Below are 10,577 nucleotides of genomic sequence, written 5' to 3' on the forward strand. Positions count from 1 at the left end.
TCTGGGAACATAATAATATGATGATGAAAATAAGAGAAAGAAATAAGGCTATGATCTGGGAACATAATAATATGATGATGAAAACAAGAGAAAGAAATAAGGCTATGATCTGGGAACATAATAATATGATGATGAAAATAAGAGAAAAAGCAAGAGAAGAGAGAAGAACGTGATGGGAGAAAATAAGATGATGGGGATGAAAATAAGAGAAAAGGCAAGAGAAAGAGAGATGGATGTGCTCTGGGAATGAAATGAGATGCTGTGGATGAATGTAAGAAATAGAACAATGTGATGGGACAAAATAAGTTGGAGAAAGAAAATAATAGAAAGAGCAAGAGAAAAAGAGAGGAATTTTATTAGAGAAAATAAGATGGTGAGGATGAAAATAAGAGGAAGAGCAAGAGAGAAAGAGAAGATTGTGTTGAGAGAGAATAAGATGAGTATGAAAACAGGAGAAATAACAAGAGAAGGAGAACAGAGTGGTGGAAAAAAAATGAAGTGAATAGATGAAAAGAAGAGAAGGATGGGAAAGGGTAAAATCAAGAATATGGGAAGAATATAAGCAGATGGTGTTTACTATAGGCCAGTGATGCCAAAGCAAGCGCATTTTTCTGACCTTGACGTTGTGCGCGGGCAGCAAGCGCTCAGTATGGAAAGAGGAAGGGTTGTGTATATGAATAAGCAACCTGTTGGATTAAGAAAACAGAGGTGTACAAACTTCAAACGGAACGTGAAATTTTATGTCGTTATTTTTATATGGCGCCTTTCTGTTTAATATTATCTATATTGTCTGTAAAACAAAAGTACTAACACTGATTTCTTAATATTGCACTTGTGTTTTAAATCTTAATAACATTATAGAGAGTTAAGAAGGAATATTCACTTAAATTCCATAGTAGTATAACATTATACTGTATTAAGTGGATGAAACACATCATTCATAAAGAAAGTGATATTCCAAAGAAAGAGATTGAGTATCACATGATAAGTTGGAATTTATATTGATGGTATCTTTAGCCTTACAAATGTAATCAATAAACTAATCAAAACAATATTACAGTACAAAGCAAAGTTACCTAGGTACTGTATCTGTTTTAAGTGTAACTAATATTACACAACAAAACTCTTATCGCATTATGCTTTTAAGGTGATATTTGTTACCAACTTCCTATCATCAGAATATTAAATTATTTTCTCGAAATCTGCTGAAGCTATAGAGCTGACATTTTTATAACACATGGACACGTATATTTTGCCTACGATGCAACAGTAGTTGCTTTGTTAATTCATTTCCTTACAAACAATTTTCATGCGAATATTTTCAAAATTTTCAATACACTATCTTCTGTAATACGTATATACGGTATATTATATTTACGAAAACATTCTGTAAGGCTACTAAATAAATAGGCCTATGCCTGAAAATTTCACTTTTCTATACGAAAAGTTGAGAAAATATATCTTTTGAATAAAAAAATCAAACTTGTGAAAAATGAGCATTAAAATTAAAACTTACATTCTTATAATGCACTTATACTTCTCAGGCAAATCTAAAAATTAACATGGATACAGTTTTAATAAGTTCTCTTCCCTTTACCTATTGACTCAGTGCTGGCCATCCCTGAATATAGTTCGACCAAGCGGCATATACCACCTCTTTCGTCTGTCTCTTTCCTTTCCGTTGTAAAGCGCTCAGGCTCTCCTGGGCTCTAAAGTGCGCGCTTGCTCCTATGGGCATCAATTGACATGCCTGCTATAGGCGAATAAGAGGTAAATTCAAAGAGGGAAGGAAAATCAGGAGGTAAAGAGGTAAAAATGTAAAAGATAAAGAAATAATTAAACTTGTGGTCTCGCTCAGTTAACAATCGATAATTCGATTTATTTTCCACTCTCACTGGCTTTCTAACAACACATGATAATAAGCTCACGTCCTATAGCTTTTGAAGTATAAATAGCAAATTCATTGACATTTAAATTGAGGGAAAATTAACTTTTCTGCAATAGAAAACGCAATTGTAGGAAAAATCTCCTATTAATGGAAAACAATAGTTTGCCAATCAAGAAAGAAGATGGCCTGTTAGAATTATTAGAATCGTGTTTCCTATAACGTCCCTCTGTCAGTCTTGGTTGCTTGCACTACCCAAAAGTTATATCTCTATGTTTCCCGAGATTTATGCGTAAAACAGTTGGTTACAACGTTAAAACCTAAAATAGACGGGAAGTGGTAGAAAGTAGAATAAAATCGCGATAAATGGCAACGATATTAATTTAGGACGCTAGATTTTAGGATTATAAAATCTATCGTCTTCTACAAACCACATGGCACAAGAAACCTTGGACTATCCAGAACAATGTGGATATTGATCTCAAACAACGGACGGAGTTGTATCAGATTCAAATGAACCTGATACATAGGTATTGAACACGACGACGATGAGTCGCCCTGGGTGACGCAGTCGGTATAGTGCTGGCCTTCTGTGTTCGAGGTTGCGGGTTCGATTCAGACCCAGGTCGATGGCATTTAAGTGTGCTTAAATGCGACAGGCTTTTGTCAGCAGATTTACTGGCATGTAAAAGAACTCCTGCGGGATAAAATTCCGGCATATCGGCGACGCTAATATGACCTAGACAGTTGCGAGCGTCTTTAAATAAAACAACTTGACGGCGACGAAGAGGATGATGATGATGATGATGATGATAATGATGTTTACTATCATATGTAGGCCTACATAATACTGTCAGAAATTTCCATTCCGTAATCTGTGTGTACACTACATATTATTAAAACTTAGTCATCATTATCTTCGCTTGCAAGCATTGGACGCGTATCGATTCCTTATACCATCATCCTTTCGGATATCACAAAGATTTTTTTTGTTGAGTCTACAGGCTATACTCGAGGCTTTCAAATATACAGTCTGATTTGTTTGGGTATGGATAATATTAATTTATTATTATAAGTCAATTATGATAGCACGAAAAATTTCTTGCTGGTTATATTCTGATTCAAAGATGGGAATTTCCATATATGACAATCAACAATGCATAATCTGAAAGGACAAATGAATATCGTAGATGATTAAAATGGCTACTACAAATCAACAGCAGGCACAATGTGTTCTTTGGTATGCTAAGTTTGAAAGTGTTAAGAGTTCAAAGGGAATTTCGACGTGGGTATGGTGTGCGTAATGTACCTAAATACGATTCCATAATGTTGTGGTATCGAATATTTGTAGAAACAGGTTCTGTGTTAAAAAACATGCACAGGCGAAACCTAGTACGAGAAGCAGCTATCTCTTGGCTTTGGCCCCCAAACTGTTCAGATCTAACCCCTCCTGACTTCTTCGTGTGGGGCTTTGTTAAAGACATTGTCTATTCACAGAAACCCAGGAACATTGATGATCTGAGAGTAAAAATTACTCAAGATTTTTAACAAATCACCCCTCTTATGTTACGACGACATGGGCTGAATTCATCACCGTTATGAGTTGTGCAGGGTGCGCAATGGAGTCATGTTGAGTTCTGAGGAATCTCCAATCTTTCAGTGTTCTATGCACAAAGTTTCAACAAATAAGGTTCAGTAGTAAATGTTTTACGGTGTTTTTATTTTTTCCATACACAAACAGATCATCATGTAGTTATTTTTTCTGTGATCGTCTGTTTTATTATTCAGTGTGAGATAGTGACTGAAGGAGTGACTAGTAATTTTTTTGGGATTATTTTTATATAAGCTATAAAGGATTAGAAAACATTGTTGATGACGGAAACCTCTCTTGTCTCATGATATTTCTCATAAATTTATTTTATTATTATTATTATTATTATTATTATTATTATTATTATTATTATTATTATTCGATGTAGGGAATGAACTCTCAGTCGCAAAGTTTGCACATCCAGTGTTCCCATTACGCTATTGAAAGGCTCCTTTAGTGAAAAAGATGCGCTAGCAGAAACGAGTGAGAATTTAGATCGTCAGCCAGATGGCAGGACAATTCCCACGCCTCGTTGGATTGAATGGAAACTAATGCTGTGTCGCTGTTAAACAAATCGCTGCTCAGAAAAAAATAATTGAAATGCTATTGGGAGGAGTAACAATTCAGTCTCGATTCGTTTAAAATAATAATAATGGTGGTGATAAACGTTGTTTGCATAGATCTAAAAACCAGGCCAGAAACCGCCACTGCGTTTGATTTCATTTAGTGTTCTGCCCAAGGACATATTTTAACTGCAAACCCAGCTTTCTCCAGTCTTTCCTATTTTCTGCCTTCCTCTTTGTTTCCTCATATGAACCATATATCTTAATGTCGTCTATCATGTGATATCTTCTTCTATCCCAAACTCTTCTCCTGTTCACCATTTCTTCCAGTGCATCCTTCAGTAGGCAGTTTCTTCTCAGCCAGTAACCCAACCAATACCTTTTCCTCTTTCTGATCAGTTTAGGAATCATTCTTTCTTCACCCATTCTTTCTAACACAGCTACGTTTCTTATTCTGCATGTCCACTTCACACGTTCCATCCTTCTCCATATCCACATTTCAAATACTTCTATTCGCTTCTCTTCACTTCGTCGTAATGTTCATATTTCTGCCCCATACAATGCCACACTCCACACGAAACACTGCACTAGTCTCTTCCTTAGTTCTTTTTCCACAGGTCCGCAGAAGATGCTCCTTTTTCTATTAAAAGCTTCCTTTGCCACTGCTATCCTCCTATTGACTTCCTGGCAGCAGCTCATGTTACTGCTTATAGTATACCCCAAGTATTTGAAGCTGTCCACTTGCTCTACTGCCTCATTTTCAATTCGCAAGTTTATCTTCTGTATTTTTCTTCCTATGACCATGCTATTCATCTTATTTGCATTTATCTTCATCCCATACTGCTCCAGTACCATATCCTTTACTATCATTTCCTCTTCTGCTAACAACGTCATATCATCAGCAAATCTTGTGCACTTTATTCTTCTTCCTCCTACTATCACTCCTCCCATGTTCTGAAAACAGTCACTGCGTTTTAGTAAGGAATATTCAGCAGCTGAGTAGAGAAATGTTATGCTGTATCTGAAAACTCAGCTTTGTTTCTTGATTTCTTTTTGGCGCCTATGTTTCAGTTGCATAAATTAATACATGAACGATCATTACTTTATAGTATTTAATTTGGATATCCTTTCCTATTTTTCATAAAAGAATTGGTTTGACTATACCATATATGTATATTACCTCTGATTGAGGTTCTGGATCATATATACAACCTTTGACACCGAAAATGGTCGCTCTCCTGTAGCGTGAATTTGTATGTATCGTTCGGGTTCACGTGAGAATCACACAGGGAAACATTAAGCATAGAGGTCCGAGGATGAAATCAGCGACGTATCTGTTGTCATGAATCGACGTATTCCCTACGAAGCATTAATGGCTTAGCGATAGAGCTCATTATTCTCGTTACAAAGACCGGGCTTCGAATCTGTCTATATAAAACGTACGCTTGTAAACACAGTGCATACGATGATTCCCGAGCAATTCCTAGGTGGGACTTGGTCTCTGAACAGCGACCAATTTCCGTGTCAAAGGATGTACATCTTATCAGGCAGTACATTTCACTTGACGATATGTGTCAGAGGAAGATCAATTGTTTGTATTCATCTGAAGTCTGATTAGTGTAAAATGTTACTAGTCAGCGATGTACTTATATTGAGTATCGTACAGTCAGTGAACACAAATTTGTGCAATTGACAAAGTCAAGTAGTACATATAAAATAAACAAAAGAGATACAAAATAAAATTGTATCAGGAACACTCAACAACATTAACGTTAAAAAACTAATTAATATCATACAAGGGTTTGTTGATTAATGAACCAGAGACAAGTCTGTTAAAAGATTTCCTTTCCAGATTGAAAACATGTGTCGGAAATTTATTTGCAATTTTTAAAGACATAATAAAATAATTGTCCGTTATTTTGGTTAGCCTGCATTTAGGTATATCAAAAAGATCACGATTTCTGGTGTTGTATACGCGAACATCATTCATTTGTGAATTACCTTTGACAAAATTTAGGACTTGATACTGTAAATATACAGTGATGTTACAGTCATTATTCTTTCATTCACAAATAACGGTCTGCAGTGTGCCTTCATTGATGAATGGAGAGGGAAAGGAACTCGCCACCCTACCCATTATCGCCTGACTTAGCTACCTCATGAGTGATACCTTATTGGTATCACTTATGAGGTTCAAATATATCTTCGGACAATTTACTAAACAACAACAATATATATGCTAAAATTAGTTTCTTTATTTATCAGCGATCTGTCCTGAAGAACTGACGTCACCGAGTTTAGGATATAGAAACTTCCCGTACATTTAAACATTTTGGACTACCGATGTTATGCTTTTGCGAGGTAATACTGACAATAATGATTAAACTTGGTGTGTGGAAGTTTCTTGTGTTATAATTTATTGTAACTCTGACAATCGTTAATGCATAATAATTATTTTCTCAGTGATTTGACACTAAGGAAGTATTGTGGTCTCGCTTATAGCATTTGTTGTAAGTTATTCTATCCTATGCTACCATCTAGCGACTAAGCTCGGAAATTTGATTACTTTCCCTTTCAATGATGTGTGGGTTACATAATTTCAGGAGTCGTTCTACTGGTTCCTTTCCCACTGATGATGAGGTAGCCGGACTTGAAATCATCGCGTATATTGGTAAATTCTGCGGCATCTCCAGTTGCAAACGTCGCGAAAAAAAATAATTGACTAATCTAGCACTACGTTGTTTCACTATTCTGTCATACAATAAATTATTGTAAGAGAATGTTTCCTTTTTTTGTGGAAACATTTTCAGCTTTTTGTTTATACACAACAACTACGGTATCATAATTATCATATATTGAACTCTGTCAAATTTCCGTTGAAGCTGAATGTAGCATTTTACTCTAGAAATTCGGTGTTCGATTCCCGGTAATGAAGTGGAGACTTTTCTCCCCATCGGGTATTACCCTTAGTTTGCGTCTTGTCTGTCTTTGGCTGGAAACAGTTCTGTGTCCCTCCGGTTGCTTAGTGCTAGAGTGCCGACTTATGATCCCGCGAACTCATGTTCGACTGAACTGATAGTAGCCGTGAACAAATTCGGAGTTGTGTTCCTAGAAGTCCTTCCATTCCCTCATCATCACATTTCATTCCACCAACACACTCCGCTACATTCTACGCTTCCTTAATTTCGTATCATCACATTCCAACATAAAAATTGCTCTCAAGGTCATGAGTACGAGCTTCGGTGATGTTAATTGGGAACGGCAAGCCAGTTGCTGTTTCTCTTTGCAGTGTTGACGAATGTGTCCCCTACCGGACTGGGACTTTAGAAAACCATGCAGGCGGAAATGCAAAACCAGGGATGTTTGGGTCTTGCTCACTAGTATCCGGGGAGTGACAATGCCAGACGGAGCCGCTTGGGCAGCACCCTGCTGGGGTTCGGAGAGCAGTTTGTGTTATCTGGTGACTGTTAGAAACCCTCTTGTGTCGTCTCTGCAATACCTTCTTGGACATTGTTCGCCGCCTCTGCACACATACAAATACGATATAGTTAGTACTGTGTGAATGTCTTGTAGAAATGACGTAATAATAACAATGATGATATAATAATAATAATAATAATAATAATAATAATAATAATAATAATAATAAATACTATGATAAGAGTGAAAATGGATGTTCTAAAAGATATTGTTAAAGTGAGTAAAGAAATGCAGCTAACAAGCAAACTAGAGTCCTGCAAAACCGGTTGTAAAAGAAGAAACCCTACATAGTGCTACTGAACGCCTGACGCTATAGGCAGTATGCGAAGTACAGCTGCTTGCGTACTGCCTCAGTATTCGGTTTAACGAGTATTCGAGTTGATTCGATCTCTCTGTGAGTGGACGACTCTGGCGTATAAAAGGAAGATCACACTGAACCATGCAGATATTATAGCTGCGTATCGTCAAGAGGAACAAACAGCATGCAGCGTGAAACTACAGACGTTGTAAAGCGTAAATTGCAGAAAAAAAACTTACGGTATCCACAAATTACCAAGCTTGTAAGTTTTGCTTACACTAGAAAACTGAATTATAATATTACAATAATGACACACTTAAAACAGTAAACTCAATCAATGGTAAAACTAAAACAAAAACAACTTTATATCTTCTGAAACATACTACAACCAATGCTTTTAGTATGTTTACTATGACTAGAGTCTAGCAACTAATTTTCGAGCAATCGAACTCTCAGCTGAGATGTGAATCATCTGGCCACTGTAGAAAAGTCGAACCACAGCTATGACAAATACTATCTATGGCCCACTTTGACATGCTTGACCTAGGGAGACAGACCTGAGTTCGTTGATGTCTTTACATCTGTATTGAAGAAGAAAAAGCAGTGTGCAACTAGCGGCGATGTTGCCAGGCTGCTGAAACTTCCAACTCAATTTTCTAATAACCGTGCATTTAATCACAAAACGTAATATAGGTTTTCCATTCATTTAAGTGAACCTTATCGCCCCGTACAATCTGCAAGGTTATTTCACTTCCACCCTGTATATGAATAGCTACTGTTTTGGAGGAATGCATTTAGAGTTAATAATTATTTAATTTTATGTTTTGTGATTAATTGTAATTCTATTTTGGATTTATTTACTTATTATATCTCATATTATACATTATGCTTATTTGATTTTCTACATACTAAATTGGTGGAAAGATCACCAAACAACTCTAGCGTCTCTAGCAACACTTGTGAAACGAATATTGGCCATTCCATGAATAAGTGTTTCCACCGAGCGTAACTTTAGACTAGTAAAACAGATTTATTAATACATAAACACAAGAAGTCAACTCTGATCATGTAGTCTATGATAATAGGCCATAATAATAATTGTGAACATCAAATAATTGATATTAGCACGTGTGTAATAAAATAGTTCTTTGAATGACACTTGTTTTCTCTGAAGTAGATCTTTTCTATACAGAATGATTTGTTTCTAAACCTTGCTATTCTTTTGCTATTCGTAGTTTAGAAATGTGTAAATTATACTTATTTTGTACAAAACAACCACCATTGGGAGCCAAAGTAATCGTATTGTTCATTTATTTTTCTGTTACTAGTAAAATTACTGCAAGTTCGAAATACAAAAATAAATGTATTAAAGTGTCAAATTATTTGTATTCCTATTTGAAGCAAACATATTTGTGTAATTCAACAAAATAAATATCCTTCAATATTATTACTCTGTTTGTATATTGATAAAATGTTAAAGAGTTATTGTATGATGAAATGTACCTGGTGTTATTTGGAGATCGTATTTTCTTCTTTCTTACCATTTCTTTCTGTGTGAGATTTGTGTTCTAAATAATTCGCGATCTTATATGAACTTATGTAATATCGATTATTGGGTTATACAAATCGAACAAGATTCAGTCAATATGTGACGAGAAAGAGTTACGACGTAATCAAATGATGAAGTTATGACGTATACTGTTTAACACTGGTATAGTAAAACGCCAGCTATATAGCGTTTATTGGTAAGAAAAATATACATGGCTTGTGCACGTCTTGTTCTGTGAAAAGCTATAACATTGTTTAACATATCTGTAAGCAACTTTCATTAGTAAAACTCTAAAAGTTTAAAATATAAACCACATTTATAAAGTTACTGCAAGTTCAGAATAATAAAGAAAATATATGTGTTACAGTGTCGAATGAACTGTAAGAGTATTTGCAAAAACTTTTTTTTTTTTTCAATAAGACAACGTAAATTTCCTTGTTACTCCGGTTGTGTACTCGAAAAACGTCAGTTTCATGTAAGTGCGCCTAACGTTTTGTCTACTAGTACAGTACTAGTACTCTGCAATACATCAGGCGTAACCGCTCGACAACCGGGTATCCGGTCCGATGTTCATCCTAGCCGGTTGTAGCTCCGACCGATCGAATCTAAACCGGTTATGTGCGCAGTTTTGCAGGTCTCTAAAGCAAACATTCTGATGGGGGCAGATAAAAAAGTTAACCTTTTTTCTTCCACCATGTTAATAATGTCAAAACAAGTGCTTATACAAATTTTGGCCACTCAACCGTAATTACGAGATCGTCCAGAAAGTGATTTTCCCTGGACCCATTTACAGAAAAAAGCACAATTTCATGGAAAGAGTTATTGGAACCGATACAGTAATTGTTGTGCTATTTTTCAACATATTCCCCTCTAGAATTGAGATATTTGTCATACCATGAGATAAACAGAGAGGTGCACAACACAGGTGATCCCATTGTACGACAGATGTCTCAATTCCAGTGGGGAATATGTTGAAAAATAGCGCAACAATTGCTATATCTATTTCAAAAAGTTTTTCCATGAAATTGTGCTTTTTTTTTTTTTGTAAACTTCCCCAGAAAAAAATCACTTTCGTAATTGCGGTGGAGTGGCCAAAAATTGTATAAACACTTGTTTTGACATTATTAACATGGTGAAAGAAAAAAAATAACTTTTTTACCTGTCCCTATGAGAATGTTTGCTTGTAAGATGGCACGAACATGTTATGAGAA

This window comes from Periplaneta americana, chromosome 1 (genome assembly GCF_040183065.1).
Source record: "Periplaneta americana isolate PAMFEO1 chromosome 1, P.americana_PAMFEO1_priV1, whole genome shotgun sequence".
NCBI lineage: Eukaryota > Metazoa > Arthropoda > Insecta > Blattodea > Blattidae > Periplaneta > Periplaneta americana.